Consider the following 10,997-nt stretch of genomic DNA (forward strand, 5'->3'; position numbering starts at 1 on the left):
AACCCTGTCCTGGGGAGCATCAGGCACAGCATCACCAGCCGGGCAAGGGAGGGGATTGTCCTGCTCTGCTCTGGGGTGGCCTCACCTTAAAGCCTGTGTGCAGGTTTGGGTGCCACAACATGCGAAACTATTAGAGAATTCCAAAGAAAGGCAGCAAAGATGGTGAAGGCCTTGAGGGGAAGCTGTATGAGGAGTGGCTGAGGTCACTTGGTCTATTCAGCCTGGAGAACAGGAGACTGAGGGGAGACCCCATTGCAGTCTGCAGGTGAGAGTCTACAAAAGGCAAGGGGGCAGGCGCTGATTTCTCTGTTGTGATCAGTGACAGGAACAAAGAGAATGGCTTGAAGCTGTGCCAGGTTTAAGGTTGTATATTGGAACAAGATTCTTCACGCAGATGGTGGCTGGGCACTGGAACAGGCTTCCCAGGGAAGTGGTCACAGGACCAAGCCTGATGGACCTCAAGGAGTGCTCAGACAATGGTCTCGGGCACGTGGTGTGACTCTTGGGAATGTGCTGTGCAGGTTTGGGATTTGGACATGAAGATCCTTATGGGTGCCTTGCAACTCAGCTTATTCTGTGATTCTGTGATTAATAGTGCCAGTAATACCTATAAGCCACATCCTCTTTAAGTAAGATTTATTAAAGATCTGTTAATCTTATATTTGCATTTTACCCCAATAAATATCAAGTTTCGCTAAAAAAAAGAAACAAAATATCTTCTTCACCCATGTTATTTAGTCTGCAGAACAGTTTATGAACCTTTTTGATTTTACTAGAAGACATCTGTCCTGTTATCATCTTTCAATCATCTGGCTTTCATTCTTTATCCAACATAATTATAACCAATTATTGATACATTTTATTTGAAAAGGAGTTTCTACTTTATTCCCACCATTAATTCTCTCTCATACTCTCACATGCACACCCAGATATGTTTATAAAGATGTGAATAGGATGTGAAGAAGGTTAGTACTATGAGATAAATCCAGTACATTTTTAGGCTCCCTTATAGCCAACTCCTATAGAGTACAGAGATAAGCTCCAGGAGAATTTATAGTCTTCCTCTGAAATCTGTAAAAAGCAATAAGCTACTCATCAGAGAGTTCCAAAATATAACCACCATCAGAGTACACAGAGTGATTCAGAAATTAAAGAACAGGGAATGAGGCAAGCCTCCACCATCAAGTACTGCCCCAAAAAGATCCAAAAACTGTTTTATCCACTCATGAGAAAATAATGCACCAAATTTTAGACACAAAACAACAATTTACTTCAGTAAAGGAGTGGGAGACAGAGCATCACAAATATCCCAGGTTTCTCAAACTGTTATTATTTTCTATTACATTTTAAAGGATTTCCCTCAAGGCTTCTTGTTTTTATTATTAGTATTTCATTGTATTCCCAAGTGCATAAGAATTTAGGCTGCCTTCATAAAATGTTTCTCAGAGTTTCTTCTTTCTTTCTTGAGCATTTGAAATATAAATACAGCTAAAATCTTAGATCCCTTTCTCTACCATGGTCTGAAAGTACCTCAGTGAGAGAAATAGAGGAAAGTTGTCAGGGTGTCAAGAGAACTACAGCACTCCAGCTGGGTATGAGGGTTGTGGCAAGGTGTGACAATGTTGGCCAAGGCGTGCAGAGTGTGTGAAACTTGACAGCTCTTCCATCAGAGCTTAAGGAACAAGGACACTACTGGAAATACGGGAATTGGATAGCACATCTGTAGTGCAGAAAAATAAATATGCAGTTAAAGAAGGAAAGAAAGTTCATTAGATAGGAAAATCAAATCTACTAAAGGAAGCAGAAAACAATGGGAAGGAGAAGCATCACAGTATAAAAAGAGTCAACAAAAGTGAGCCATCTGTATATTGCAAAAAACTTCCCTCAAGTTTTACTTCTACTGAGACCATTAGAAGCTTTGATCCAAACAGATCAGAAATCATACATTTTGGATGAGATCCTCATAGCGTGTATTTGCTAGATATGCAAATTGAGGAATCAAATTATATCATTTATAGATTCATCCTGCTCTGGTTTATCTTAATACTTGTTTTGATAGCACATTTGAAGTATGTCAAAAGAATGAAAACTTGAGATTTCTTAAACAGCTACCAGCTTTATTCACATGCAAATTAAATACTGAAAAAAAGCTTCTATCTGAAAAACAAAATACCATGACTGATAAACTGGTAGTGTTAATTCAGTATCCTTTGGATTTCAGCAGGAAAATTAGTCTTTCTAAATGTGAAGTAGTCCTTCTATTGCGCCTTGGATAGAAAGAAAAAATATTCAGACAGAAGAAATTAGAGTTACTTATCCATCCCTGACAGCAGCTATGTGTTAAGCTGATTTTAGCATTTGTCAAAAAAATGGAAATAGGATGGCACCATTCTCCAAAGCTGATGATCTGAAAGCTACTAGTGGATCTCCCTGGCTGATCACCCAAGACATAAATACACTCTAAAAAATAATTTATCAAATATAAGTGGACCTTAAAGAACAGACTGCAATGACTTACACCAGAGACTGTAAAAAGAAATACGTGCTCATGTTGCTGTGCTTTATGAATTACTAGAAGGATGAATGTACTATGGGATTTACATTAAACCAATATCTTATAATAAGAACAAAACAGGGCAGAATAGCCTCCATGTTTCTGTCATCCACAGAGCAATTTTTGTGGCAAACTGATAATTATGTACTAGTGGTATTCCCCTTATCTCTACCTGCCTTTGAATAGTTACACGTTGCCTTATTTATATTAATACTCAATTATAATCGCATAGGTAGCAATGTCAGCTGGTACCTAACATGGTCTTTCTACTAAGATGGAGTCTACATTAGAAAAGATTTTAAGCCACTTTTGCTAATAGTGTGCAACACTGTGGCACAAGAATAAGACCCCAAAGGCTCCTGGCATACCACTCTACATGTAGGTTTCTGTATCCGGTAAGGAACTACAAGGTGTTCTTTGGTAAATCATATTTTCACAAAAACACTGTTGACAAATAAGAACTTATTTTTGCTTAAGCCTTTGTCTGTGGTAATTAACTGTGAAAACTTGCCACTTTTAAAAGTTCTGCTGACAAAATATGGAAGAGAGAGGATCTAAACATCTTCCTAGTCTGTGTTGCCTTTAGATTAAAATACATATTTTCCTGTTTCCATCAAAGTGACAAGCAGTGAAAATAAAAGCAGACTTAACATTGCTAAGATGCCATTCCATAGTTGCTCATGCTCAGATAATGTATTCCAGAGAGAAAGACTAAGATTAGAGAGAGATTTATATTTCTCTCCTGACTGCCCCCCAGGAGTAGGTATAGTAGACAAAAGATGATGAAATTCTATCAATTACAGGAAACTACATAAGCCAATCTTACTCATACAAAAAAGGGTATTTTCAAGGAATTATAACTTTTCTTTCTAACATATGAACTGAGATGAATAGCCATAATAATACTCTGGACCTTGCTGAGATAGATTGTCTAACTTTTCTCATTTGAATTTTATCTAGCACATAAATATTGATCATTTTAATATGTGACTCAAGTACAGTGCCTCTTAATAACTGTATTTCTATATTCTGGATTATGCTGCACAACGTTTTATCTGTTGTATATAGCTATGAAATATTTCACAACCTTTCCTTCAGAATACCTCAGGCTGGACAGGCTTCTCAAATCTTATCTCTGATTCAAGGTTTGCCAAGGAGAATTGAGCTATTTTTTAGAGGATTTCTAAAAATTTCTACCAAATACTCTGTTTCTCACCAAGTCATAAGTTACTGGAAGAAACATCAGTCAAACTGCAACAGCAGAGCTGAAATGTAGTTTTTTCACTAAACTGCTTCCTAAGGACCAGACTGTAGAGAAGTTGAAAATAAAATGTATGAAGCTTTTGTGAAAAACATGGAATTGGCCCTATAGATCATCTCCAGTGATTTAGAGGTGTTTATTTGGATTCACCTCGGTCATGTCTCAATATTATCTTCTTTTTTTTATGCTACATATTTTAATAAATGTTCATAGCAAAATATGACTGAGTTGCCCAGTAAACACAGCAGTGCCTTCACACAGATAAAAGATAAGCTTTTTAGTCCAAACAGGTTGAGTTAGCTGATAAAAAAGTAAATGAAAAGGGTAGAGATGGGATTCTATCTTCTATTAAAAGACTCCAGGAAACTGTTTCTGTCCTAGAATAAAATGAATTACTTGAACTGCAGGCTGAACTGAACCGTCAAAAAGGCCAGTTCACTCATCCTTATCTAAAGAGACTTGTTTGCAAGCGTTTGAACCTCTGGTGAACAGCCTGATGCAGTACTAATCAAAAGGTGCGTCGTTTCCTTAGATGTGAAAGATGGAGTTTTTTGCTGAAACTGTCTGATATTCATTTCAGCCTCAAACTGCTGGTAATAGATTGTCACTAGCCAGTAAAAAGTTCACTATAAAGAATTATATGTCCTTTCTGTCCTTGGTCGCAGTTACTGTGTTATCTATAGTAGGCAATTTTCTCATGTGTTCTTCAGAAGGTCGTTCAAAACTCTCTTACTTGGCAAGATGATTGGGATCTAAAAATATTATGATCTCCAGGCATTTAGCTTTAGTTATATTTCCCAGTGTTCAAAATTAGATGAAAGTCAACAAGAAAGGTTAAATTCAAACAATCTGGTGCTTATAATTTACATGATATAACCAGAGCCCAATTTTGTAATTTTTCAGGAGTTTGAACAGTCATTGTTAATAGAAATACCAAGGATACTATGCATACAGTCCAATAAATTCCAGTATATACACTCCATGACTATACTTGCCTCTTAGATATATATGATTCTGACTTCAATGCATATATTTTGTACTTTCTAGCTTAATTTTTCAGTAACCAAAAAAGCAAATAGCTTGGGAAGTTGAGTATTCATATTTCATCTCTAAAAAGGTGCCCTCATTATGTACAAATCCTACTGCTTCTGAAGCATACACAATAACCTTGGAAAATTACATATAGAAAAAAAACCCAACAAACATCCAGGAATATTTCTAGAAAAAGGCCTCAAGCTGTGCAAGGTTTTACGAAAGGTTTAGTGAGGTTTTTGGGTTTGTTGTTTGGGGTTTTTTAGGCCACAATTACAATATACATATGGTACAAAAATTTCAACAGCTGTCACATTCATATTCATTCATGTCTTCTTTTAAATAAATATTTCAAATTATCCCTTGATAAATCAGTTAATGTATTTCCCTATTTGCACAGGAATGGCTTACATCCCAGCTTCCTTTTGAGCACACGATTGTTGAGAGCAACAGTTTTGTTCACAAGTTCCAAACTTGTAAATTTACTACTTCTCATAAGGCCAGCATAAAAAACCACCATAAATACAATAGAGAAGGGATTCTTACAAAGACTTGCTTCAGCTAACCAGGACAAAAAGAAAATGAGAAGGAAGGATTTGCATTTTCCCGTAGTCATCTGCCCTTTTTTTTGGCTATGAATGCTCTCCTGGAAGGAAAGTTTTACAAAGATTGAGTATTTGGGTGGTTTATACCTGGGACAAAAAACATGAAGGAAGGAGAGAAAAGATAAAAAACAGTATTAGAAGTAAAAAATTTCACAGGTGCAGCATATATAGCTGTTCCTCAACTATTGACGACTATTATACACCCATCCTCTAATTTAGCCTCTTGGATTACAGTCAATCTTTAATCTTCAGGAAATAAGTGTCTGAAATTTGTCTGACTGGAGATTTTAGGGTGTTATTGGTCTATAATTTTGCTGGTTAGTGGCAGGGCAAGGTTTATTATCTATCTAATGGGCCCTCATGAAGCAGAAAACCGAGTAACCTCTTAAAGCTCATCAGATAAAAGGATTATAGACTGATGCACTATCTTTAATGAAGCTCAAGAGCACTGAAGCCTTACTTTCTATGATGAAAATCGTGCCTGGGCAGGGAACAGAGCCCTGCACTATCCAGCCTCTGCCATTTAGTGATGAACTAATGGAGAGACCGGTCTATCCAATGTGGTCATGAAACAACTGCTGTAGGAAAAAAATATGATGCTCACAGGTTTTGATAAATTTATAATTCCTCTGACAACATCAGTCGAAGACCCAGTCCTATTAAATAGCCCTGCTGTGAAACTGAATGCTGTCACATTTCTCCCAGAACTGTCATAATGCTGATGTAAAAACAGCATCATATTTTAAAATTTCCAGCACCAACTATTTAAGGAATTCTGCTTTACTGAGTTTTACAGATGAATTTTTCGATTGTGCATAGTATAAAACATACCTAGAAATGCTTCCTTTTCTCAGGCCATTCACTCCAAGAAACAAAGAATAGTTAAGATACTGGAAAATTCCCAAATGCAATCAAATTGAGCTGTCTGTGGCTGGACTTCTGAGTTACACACTACTAGCTCCACTTTCCCTGTGAGCATACAAAGTTGAAAAGCACTCTGTTGCTAGATGAAATACACATAGCTTTGACTAAAGCAGGTGAAAAAATGAGGAGACAGTGGGCAACGGGAAATAAAAAATCCCTGACGGAGCATCATCCTTATTTAGCTCTCCCTGTCTTCACTCTTCACGTCTGTTCTGCTGAAATAATTGCTAAAGCAAAGCAAACTTTAAAGTATTGATAAAATAAATCTGTTGCAGCAGCTCCCCAATGTCTTTCATGCATTCTGTCCTGCTAAGATCACCACAATGAACCATACAATCACCCTATTCAGATAGCATTGCCGTAGTTCACTTTATTTAGGGACATATTGTGGAAATAGTAATCAGGATCCTCTGCCTGCATTTCATCCAGCTGCCTGCTGCGTCATTGAGCCAAGTGACTGCAAGTGTATTCCCCAAGTGCTAGTCTTTCCATGGATTCTCAGTGCTTTTCTATTCCCAGTTCAAAGTCTTAATTCTCCAAGTGATCCACGGCTCAGGGTTTTAGCTACTTAGTGATAGTGATTTCAGAGAAGCTTTTAGCTTTGCAATCAATGATGCAATATGAGCTTTAGTCTGAAATGTTGGATTAAGCACAATAATAAAAAGCAACAACAATAAAGTGGTCTTCTCTCTTAAAAGGATATGAAGCCTTATGGTACTTCCTAAGGAAATTAAGCCAACTCATCATAGAAGAAACAATTTTGGCAAAAGTGCAGAATTATAAAAATTAAGGGATTTGTGTAAACTGTTGAGTATGTATTAGCACAGGAAGCCTGCAACAGAATGCCAAAATTAACATAAAAAGAATATAAATATAACATTTGCGACAAATCTATTGAAAATGGGAAAAAACCAAAGGAAACATGAACTATTTTGAAGAAAAATATTAGCACTATTTTGTTGGGCTATTGTAGATAAAACAAAAGGCTTTGAAATATTTTTATGGGTTTATTTTCAAATTTCCTAACCACGCACAAGAAAAACTTTAAAGAAGTTCAAGCATTTTCTATAATTTAGCAAAGTGTCAATGAACAAGATATGGATGTGTAAACTAAATGTTTCATTCTTCAAGTCTAGCTTCATAATTCTTAACAGCAAAGACTATGAGTTATTTGTTGAAACATTTCATAGGAAATTAAGGGAAAGAAAAAGATATTTCATTTTCTCAAATAGGATTGCAGAAAATGAAATGAATTCATTCTCATCTATTTTCTTTCTACTCTACTTCAGCTATCTAAACATGAGATAACTAAGAGAATAAATAAGAGTGCTGCTAGTGTGTGCAATGACTGTTTCCCATTAAAATAATGAGGAAAAGAGTATGTCTCAAACCCTGAAGGTGGAAGTATAAGAGTCTTCCTGGGGTCATGATAAATGGTTTGTGGGTGGTCCCTCAAGTGGCATTAAGCACACAAAAGTTCAGATAAGAACAATGACTATGTAAATTGATGCAATTTGGGAGGCTTACTTATGTCAAGAAGAACTCCACTTACAAAGAGTCAACTGAAAGAAGTGCTACAATATTTTAGATGGAAGGGATCCTGCTTTGCAGTTTCTGATGTGAGTCTCACGAGGAACATCAGTGATTTGGGGTAGAGTGGAAATAATTGGGTAGAGCACAATGATCACATAATTACACAGAGTGGAAGAATAATAATTTTTCCAGCCATACTCGTGAATGCTTTCTGGGCATTCCCCTTGAAACAAAGGGCCATCATCTTTGAGCTTACATTCAAAGTGTAGATCTGCAGCGTTCCATTAAGGTCTCATAAGCTTCTCCTACAGGTGGAAAACACCTTTCATGAGGAGTTTCCAAAAGGCTTCTAGGGGCTTTTATAGCAGTTAAACCCACCATTCCTTTTCATTTTCATTCTCCAAGATAAGACAGTTACTTTTTGATTATGTTCGGTTAAAGCTGTTAGTATTCAAACATGGAAATTACAACTAGGTGAATCTTCATTATATTCTCCATACCTCTACCCTTCAAACAAAAATTCTGTTTTTTTCAAGCTTTAATCGACTGCATTTCACACCATTCTCTTGAGATACATGAGGAAAAAATAATTATGAAGCACAATCATAAAGATTATCATAACCACGAATATAATCAATATACACATTGTACATGAACTTTTGTTCAAAAGAAGACACAGTGAACTGAAGCACTATTTCAGGCAATTTTTTTTTTCCAGTTTTGGGTTTAATTTTTGAAAAAATCTTTGGATTAGTTTCTTTATTTGATTAGTGAAAAATTCCTCAAATCAGCATCCCAGAGGTATTCCTAGAAACTCTGATGACCTTAACCCTGATATTATTTATAAACAATCATAACACCTAGAGCTAATAAAATCATACTAAGGAATAAGGCAATTAGGCTCCACAGAACTCACTGAAAGTATTTAAAGATTGAATCTGTCCTGTAAGTAGTTTAAGTAGGTTTTTTTATTTGTCATAATGAGATGGACCAACCTGCTCCTACACTTGGTGTATCTTAATGTGAGAAATGACTGGCTTTATAGAAGGATGCCAGGAAAACACAAAAAGCACAAAGCATAAATACTTTCACCAGAAAGACAACTTATAGAACAATAAAAAGTATTTCTGCTGCTCTTGATTGGAAAAGTTCAAAGAAAACAAAAGGCATCCTATCAAACTCCAGTCACAAACAGCTTGTCTACTCAAACTGGAACCAAAATAATCAAATGCATTATATTCCATAACTGTTGTTATTTTTTAATAACTTTAAACTTTTCTCCCTTAAAAAACCCAAAATAAAAAACCACACAAAACATCTTACCTATCTTTAGTAAGAGAATAAATTATGAGTTAAGCAGAGGCATTACTTGCTAATTAAAACAGTAATTAATTACTTTGAAAAATCTATTTTGCTCTACAAAACCAGAAACATCTTTTCTCAGAGTTATTAATAGGTAATGACAACTGGAAATCAAGGAAAGACACGTGGTCAGTCATATAGGCTGTACAAACTAAGCATTTAGGCCTCAAAGAAACAAATAAGGGAACAGAATGACTCATGTTATCATGTAACTCCATATGCTGCAGGAATTAATTTTTATTGCATTCTATGATGAGACACCTAATCAAATAACTAACCTATGAGTATCTTCAAAGATGATGCCTCTTATCCCTGTCAAAATATATTTAAAATAATTTATTATTAATCAATGGAGCAACAATCTCTTGCTAGCTCTTTCAGTTGTAATTTCACATACTTTGAAAGTGCGAAAAAAGGATTTAAATTTATCATTGCTCATTAAACCTGCAAAAGACTGTGTTAATTGGATGTTACCCTAATTCACTTACATGTTTCCTGACAATAAAGACCATATGATTTAAGTTCCACTGATTCTAAAGTCATTATTTACTGACTTCACTGATGTTCATAGCCTGAAGTTGAATCAAGAGTGGTAAGAACTATCTGTGAGAAAGGAAGAGGATCAAAGAAACACAATTACTCTAAATTAGGGGAGAGAAAAAAAAGAACATACACTAATACGTTTAGCATTTTTGAAGCTAACTGTGATGCCCCACCTACACTGGACCCTCTCTTCCACTCACACCTTTCCTATCACAACAGTCAGAATATTTGAGACAAAACACGCTTAGATCTGGTCCTCTACAGTCTAATTGCGTTACTAACAAAGTATGTTCTTTACAAAATAAATTATTGATTTGACATGTTAGAAGCTCTACAAAGCAAACCAAACTATTTCTAATTCACTTTTAAAACAAAATAATTGAAGTATAAGTGAGATGGTAATTTTAGCAGCCCTGTATTACAGAGATTATGAAAAATCTTAGATTAAGACACACTGGAATCTTGACCAGAACATCATAGAACATTTATGTGAAAAAGAGTGTGACCAATGAAAGAACAGCTTCCAGTGTGAAATGGATATTGAGAGATTATCCTGCATGCAGTGCATGACAAAACAAGTCTATCAGAGGCAGCTGGGATATGATGCAAATGCATTGTAATTGTCTGTGGGTGTGTGAGTGACAGATGGCTGCATTGAGTGGAGAGAGAGAAATAGTGTATTGTATTCAGGAGTAAAGGGAATACAATAAAAGTAGAAGTGTAATTTTTTGCAGCTGCAAAGGCTTTTTGACAGCAATTTGCTTCCAATCACTTTCAAGTAACACATGACTAGGACAGTAAACATCATTAAAATAATTGACTAGTCATCAGGAATAATAAATTAATAGAATAATTTATTGTTCACACCCATCTATGCCTAATACAGACACCTAAAATACGTGACTTGAGACAGCACTCTGAATGCTAATGTGTCAGATGTGATCCTGAAATCCATTCTTTAGCATGTGGCTTAGACAAGGATTTTCAGACAAGAAATAGTACTGGAAAGAGCAGTGACTGGAATAACTTCAGTGGTATTTCTCAACCATTTGCCAATGAATTTCATCAACACTCTTTCTACAGTGAACTTTATAATTAATAACTTTAATCAGATGTTAACTTGAGGTACTGCAAGCATGATTTGAAAGAACGTAGACCTTTATAGACAACCTATGTATTAAAA

The sequence above is a fragment of the Camarhynchus parvulus genome, chromosome 4, assembly GCF_901933205.1.
Source record: "Camarhynchus parvulus chromosome 4, STF_HiC, whole genome shotgun sequence".
In the NCBI taxonomy this organism is placed as follows: Eukaryota; Metazoa; Chordata; class Aves; order Passeriformes; family Thraupidae; genus Camarhynchus; species Camarhynchus parvulus.